The sequence below is a fragment of the Lytechinus variegatus genome, chromosome 16 (assembly GCF_018143015.1).
Source record: "Lytechinus variegatus isolate NC3 chromosome 16, Lvar_3.0, whole genome shotgun sequence".
In the NCBI taxonomy this organism is placed as follows: domain Eukaryota; kingdom Metazoa; phylum Echinodermata; class Echinoidea; order Temnopleuroida; family Toxopneustidae; genus Lytechinus; species Lytechinus variegatus.
Window position 1 is genome coordinate 12,380,628 of NC_054755.1, and position 7,324 is coordinate 12,387,951.

General features: G+C 37.0%; 1 protein-coding gene across 1 annotated transcript in view; it reads right to left on the bottom strand.

Moving 5' to 3' along the window:
* Positions 1 to 2,960, bottom strand: part of LOC121429569 (multidrug resistance-associated protein 5-like) — a 79,377-nt gene extending 76,417 nt beyond the window's left edge. The window contains exon 1 of the mRNA XM_041626660.1: positions 2,396 to 2,960. The gene's annotated coding sequence lies outside the window, so the exon portion shown is untranslated. The remainder of the gene's footprint in view (positions 1 to 2,395) is intronic.
* Between the last annotated feature and the right edge of the window lie 4,364 nt (positions 2,961 to 7,324).

The following is a 7,324-nucleotide window of genomic DNA, read 5'->3' on the forward strand; positions in this document are numbered from 1 at the left end:
TTAATTCATTCCGCGTCGCGGTGCAAGACTTCCTATACTATGAACGCACAGCCACAGCAGCAGCACGGAGTAGTGATGGATTCAAGGGGGGGGGGGGTGGGGCGGCTACCGTCTAATAATAAAGAAAAGAAGGAATATCTTTTCCTGTCATTTTTTTTTGCAGCCACTAAAGTAAATTCTTTGCCCCGTCTTACAAATAATTGCGGTTGATCCAATCAATCGCAACTATGGACGGCCAGCAACGTCAACATCTTATATGCATGTTTGTTCAAAATATTGTCCAGCTATACTATAATATTCATGCGTTCATTGTTTTCTTGAAAACTCACTGCGCTTCTCTTTGCATACAAAGGACATTGTGCAAATATTTTTGTAGGAAAAATTATGACACTGTTGGATTTCCATAGAGTTACGATCAATCAGATCAATCGTAACTCTTTGTAAGACGGGGCCCTGGTCTACGATCGAGAGCCCTTATATAGGGTTGTTGTCATATTTTCATCGTAGAACAAAATTGAAAAAAAAAGGTTCCGCCCCCCCCCCCCCTCTGAATGATTCTAGATCCACTGCAAGCGACGCATCTTACTTCTTACAGCATGTTCAGCACATTTCGCTGACTCACTGTGGATTTGAGGTATCTAACGGTCGATCATGTTTCAGAGACATTTTTTTGTCTTCGAACGTCATGAAATGTATACGGAACTGGATTGTGAGGCCCTTATGTGTATCACTTTGGTTTTCTCAAATATTAGAATCTAAATATTTCGAAATGTTGATGGACGGAATATATTGCTGTACACAATGTGTGACCCCCCCAAAAAAAACCCGCGCCTTTAAAGGGGTGTTTTTTTCGGTTTTTGGACGCGGTTGCACTGTCTTGTTAAAGGTATTAACAACACTGGGTTTTTTAAGTGGTTTGAAACACGAGTCAATTGTCAAATGCGGGGTCAAACGTATAAAAGTTTTTTTTTCAAAGCTTTTTTTCAAACTTAAGACAAGCCAAGCCAAATGTGTTTAGGTTTTCCCCGGGCCTTTTCCGCCTCTTTTCTGAAAAGTGTTCGGGTTCTTCCCGATTGTACAAAACTTGTTTAGGGGTTGTATTCTGGTGACAACTTTTAGGGGCAAAAATGTGTAAAATGAAGCCCGCGAAAATGTTTAGGGGTGTTGAAATAATTCGGTCACGCATGTGTACAGCAATACATTTTGACTGGCCTCCTGGGACCTGAATCGATATCATCTTTCTTATTGTCTTCAAAGGGTTCAATACAACTCTCTAATAAACAATCGGTAAATCTAATACAACCCGCACAAAAAATATATAGCACAGTACAGCTATAGCACGTCTGCATCAGCAATAATAAACAGTGTAGGCCTATAGTGCATATCAAGTTATGATAGAATGTCTCTCTGAGCTTTCAAAGACTTGGAAATTATAACCCTGGTTTTAGCTGTCCAATTTGATCATTTTTTTTCTTTTCTGTTCAAATTATTTTCTATTTGGAGTACCCCTTTAATCCATTCCAGACCGAGGGGAGAAATTTACGTCATAGTTTCACTTATACCCCCACACAAAAAATGTGCTGTGACCGATAAATTCGAGTGTGTAATTCCAATAATAATGTATCAAGGAATTGTGACATAGTTCATTTTAGTGCATAAGAATTGCATATACTTATAATCCATGTAATCTTAATAGCATGGAGGTAGAAATGACACTAATTCGATTGTATCTTTTAATATACATTTTGAAAAAAAATATTCAAACATATTTTTCATCATGCATTTTCTATATGAAGTTTTCCTCACTCCTGTTAACATGGTTAAATATCAATTGAACACTTATGCAGTGGGGCATATATATATATATATATATATATATATATTGCAAAGCTTCACACATATATATATATATATATATATATATATCGGGATATATATATGTTCTAAGGGGCTCAGTGTCATCTGGATGGCCATCATTTTGAAAATTGATTTTGTGACAAATTTTTAGTGTATGTTCAGCTACATAAAGATTTTGTTAAGAATCCCGATGAAATTCATGGAAACCAATAAAAATACAACTTTAATATTATTTCGGTGAAAATTCCAAAAGGCAACAAGCAGCCCATATCAAACCTATCACCGGGACCTATCATGACTATCAAACTATTTGAAAAGACAACTCCGTAGCACATGAGACCCCGCCCCCTGCACTCTCGTTTATTGTTTACCAATAATTGAGTAATCAAGGAAACATCTGAATGTGCGCACAATAGTCTCTGGTTCTCTAATTTTGGTTAATTCTATAAATCCATGATTGATGCCGGATTGATGCTAAGAACAGGTTGGAAAGTAAAACCATATAGAGCTAATAAGTTAGCTCCAAGGTAAAACTTACCTTGATCTGTTTAAATCCAAATTGATCCCATCAACTGTTTTTATAATCACGATCTAAACATGAAAGAAACTGCGCGAAATGTGAAGTCTGTCTCTCCACATACAACAAATTTATGCAATCGGCTAAGCACGTTGTATATCGTTTGACTGTCGTCTGCTGTGCGAACACTCTTCGGCATGTACCAGCTTAATGCTCTAATCCGGTTAATTAATACAATTTTCAGCAGGAAATTCAGGATTAGTCGAAAAGGACCTGTTGCATGGATTCGTTCCAAGGCGTGTATAGATTAGGTTCTACAAAAATCTGGTGTATTTATCAAGCACAAGATCCAAAAATCCTGACAGTAGTCTAAAATAATCAGAGAGCTCTCGTCGACGTAGGTTTCTTGTAAATGAAATAATTCTGTTCTCTATACTCTCCATTGCATGCATGCAGTGCACATAAAATTTCTGTTCATAACAAAAACTTGGAAGCAAGCAGATGCATTATGAGTCAACAATATATACAAATTCCCTATTGTATAGGAGCGCTGTAAGCCCGTGAACACTGCCTACAGTTAGCGGAATATACGGGATCGTTGAAATCGACATTTACGCCCATCACCAGTTTGGAGATCATTCAAGCGATAAAAAAGTCTTTGTGAATCGCAACCAGAAGAATACACAGAAAGTATTTTTGGAATGAAAGAAAATTCTTCTGTATTGACACCGAACGGACCCTTTCGGAGATTAGATTCAAAATGCTTAGACATCGTTTTGACATATGTAAATGAGAATTTTTCACAGGAATACAATCGCTTATTTTGAAAGAAACATAATGACATACTTAGGTGAATATCATTAAAAAAAATTAAATTAAAAAAAGCAGATATAACATTATTTTGATGCACTGGTCTGTCTGTCTCTCCTTTTTTTTTTGGGGGGGGGGCGGGGCTAGAAATTCAGTAATCATAAAAATGATATCATCTTTCTTTTAATTGCATTCATACCCCACAGTGCAATTGTGAAAAAAATAAACACGGAAATACACACTTACAAAGAACATTACATCGAGCATTGTATAATCATGGATTAAAGGCATTGGCGGCGGAAGCCAAAAAAATTAAGTGGTCCGCCTTAAATTTTTGGATGGACACAAAAATTTGACAAGCAAAAAAAAAAAAGAAAGGTCATCAACAAAAAAAAATGGGGGAACCGTCCCCCCACCTCAAATTTAGGGGGGGAGGAGGACCCCCGCCGCCTTTGATTAAAGGGGTACTCCAGGCTGAAGCTGATGGAAATATGTCATTTGAACAGATAAGAAAAATCAGACAAACAAAACCGGGTAAGGAATAACAAAGTTACGACATTTTGAAGATTTGCATTATTTTGGTGAAATAGTTCTTGGCATATCTTCATGAATATTCGATGAGCAAACTGATGATGTCATATCCCCACCTAATCTTTTGTATGTTACAGTATTATGACATTACGTTTTTTCAACTTTTGTCATTTAAGAATTGAAAATATTGGATCGATTCTGATTCAGTGCATTAGCTATACATTGCAGCGACTTATTTCATTATAGATGTTATAAGATAAGAGATATAAGAGATGATTTTATTATAATATAGGGTATTTATATTACGCACATATCCACCTTGTTAGGTGCTCAAGGCGCTCCTATATTACCCGGCTAAGCTAGGCGTTCATAGCGCACACAGCGTTTTAAGGAATTACTTCCTACCGGTACCCATTTACCTCACCTGGGTTGAGTGCAGCACATTGTGGATCAGTTTCTTGCTGTAGGAAATTACGCCATGGCTGGGATTCGAACCCACGACCCTCTGTTTCAAAGTCCGAAGACTAATCCACTGGGCCACAACGCTCCATTATGTCATACAGACATGCATGAAATGTGAAATAATTATGACATAAGAAATGGAAGATGGGGGCATGTCATCATCATCCCACTTGATGAACATCAATGATGCTATGCATAATACATATTTTCACAAAATTGCTAAACAATGAAATTCAATAACTTCGTAATTTGTTATCGTCGACTTTGATGACCCACAGTTTTCATGTGGGTGAAATTACATTCAGCCTTTAATATTTATATCCTAGAATAAATAGCCATTATTCAAACACCTCACTCCTCTTCTGTAAATGAAATTTTGGAGTGTAAACGATTTTCCCAACAAAAGTGTGTTAGATTTCAGATCTAAGATGTGTATTGTCAAAATTAATAAGGTCTTAGTCGGAATAGTGCATGCATGAGATAAAACAAAAATAGTAACATAATTTGTTGTGTATATTGCAGGATTATGTTCTGTGTGATCTACATGTCTGATGATTGTAAGTATTTTGCTCGAAGAAATATATTCAATTTTTTTTCCTTTTGAAAACAGAATAATGAAATGGAAGAACGGTGATGTAAGGGGAAAATGCTTCAAATAGGGTCTGCGTGCACATACTAACAATACTCAGCGCGATTTGGGGGGCTTATGCATATTCAGGTTGCTCAATGAATATTCATGTTCGAGAATAGCCATCTTTTTGCCATTTTCTCCTTCTGTAAGTGGAATTCGGAAGCAAGTGTGATAGGTCTTCACCACAATAGATATGGGATATATTTTGATATCCATTTCGTGTATTGTTACAATAAAAGTGGATCTTAATCACATTTCTTTCGTGAAGTATACACTGAAACAGTAACCGTATTTTTTCTGATATTGATTACGACTTCTATATATCAAAGTTGTATCCCACCACACGGCGTGGTCCGGTGGTATTGGGTTTAAACCCTCTCAAGTATATGAATTCACATTGTGATATTATCAAGTAATGATTAACTCGAACCCATTACCGGCTTTCGACCACATTTTGAAGAAATTTCTGAATAACATATCTTGGAAACTTAGATAAATACGGGGCATTAAAGTATTTCAATGCGTTGCTGGTGCATTGATGAGGAGGTTGTTTGAATCGTAATTTTGATGAAACATTTTGCATTCTGAACCTAAGAAGTTGTGCAGGATATTATGTATCAGCCTGAAAATTTTGGACCAGTAGCCAATAGCACCCCCTCTCTCTTTTTTTCTCTTTACTTTAAAGGGGAAGTTCATCCTTACAAAAAAGTTTACTGTAAAAATAGAAAAATAACAATTATTGGCGCGGGTTTGAGAAAAATATAGCGAAGTTTAAAGCAGTTATTACATATTTTTATCTGTGATTATGCAGGCCGCTTCCCAATATATCGTATAAAAAAATCGAAGAAATGTTTTATTCTCAGAAAATTGAAGATGTCATTTTTATTGTAATCTAGTATACACCCGCTCCTGAATATTTTTTGATTGACAATTACACATTTTGATTTATGAATTTTATATTACACAACGTTATTATGGAGGCGGCATCTCGTAAATGACATCACAAATAAAACAAAAATCAAACTCTAATAACCTTTTAAGCTTTGATGGACTTTTCTGAAACCTTCGCCAATATTTTTTTTCTGGTAGTTTTAAAAAAATCTTCGGAGTGAACCCTGGTGAGCATTTCATCAAGTGCCGAGAGTGAGCTGAAATTTCTTTATATTCTGACCTGAAAACTTGATATTCTAAGCATTTTTGGTACCAATGATTAAGATTTGTATCTAAAAGAACAATAGATGCGAGCGCGAAGCGCGAGCTGAAAATTTTGATATTTCGATCTGAAAAAATGACAGTTTAATGGACGTTTTTGATGAAGAACAAGATATATATCCAAGAAAAGATGATTGCAAATCGAAGCAGTTCTTTTGAGGCTTAGAACTGAAAATGGGACATTTACATTCACCTAATTATTCATGAAAAGTATATGGGTTTTTGCTACAGAAATGATGCGAGCGCGAAGCGCGAGCTGAAAATTTGTATATTCCAATCTGAAAAGCGGACATTTTGAGCACGATTTTAAATAAAGAACGAGTTGTGTATCACCATCTCGCTTGCTGAACATTACAATCTTGTTTTTTTAATGCATATCCGGAATTATTGGGGGGGGGGCAAAATGATGTTTGCCCCCCCCCCCAATATTTTCATTGTTGGGGCGATCGCCCCCACAGGATTGACGCCTCTGGTCAGATCTGACATTTTTCCTTGATTCTGATTGGCTTAGAAGTTAGAAGCACTTTCACTATGGTAACTGTCGGATAAAACAGGACTTGTCAGATCAAGTCCTTTCATGACTACTTCCACATGACTAAAAGAGAATCTACCAAAATGTACGATTGTACGATTTCTTGATTAAGATATAAAACGCGAGCAACTCTACCACAAAATGCTGGAGATATTTATCGAACAAAATATGGGGAGCATTTCATGAAACAAAGTATCATTCAGTGACTCATGTTATAAGCTATTGAAATCCTTACATCTGATTGTATCAGAATAGTTTATCATTTTGCTTCATGAAACAGCCCCGCGCCTGTCATCTTTAAATCGGTCGCTTTTACCCGTCGCCTTTCCTTTCCACGTTTAAAAACACGCCTTTCCACTAGCGTACCTACGGACGAGCCACAACCAATGCAAAGGACGTATCCTCCCTGCCCCCCCCCTGACGAGCTTTGAAAGACCTCCCCCCCCCCCTGACGAGCTTGAAGACCTTTTTTTTTTGCTTGTCAATTTTTTCCTGGTACGAAATTATTTGTGATTGAAGACCTTTTTTTTCTTGTCAAATTTTAGCGGACGGTTTTGCCCCCCCCCCCTCCACTGCGCCTTTCAGTCATCTACACACAATGAAGTAGCGAAGCGACGACGTCACACACACACACACACAAAAATAAAAATAAGCATGATGAAAAACATCCATAACCCAATTTAGTGAGAATCGGTACGTGGGGTCCCAAAGCGAAGACGTACTAGGATTACCAAGTTAGCCTGTTCATTCATTTGGGCTATGCATTACTTGG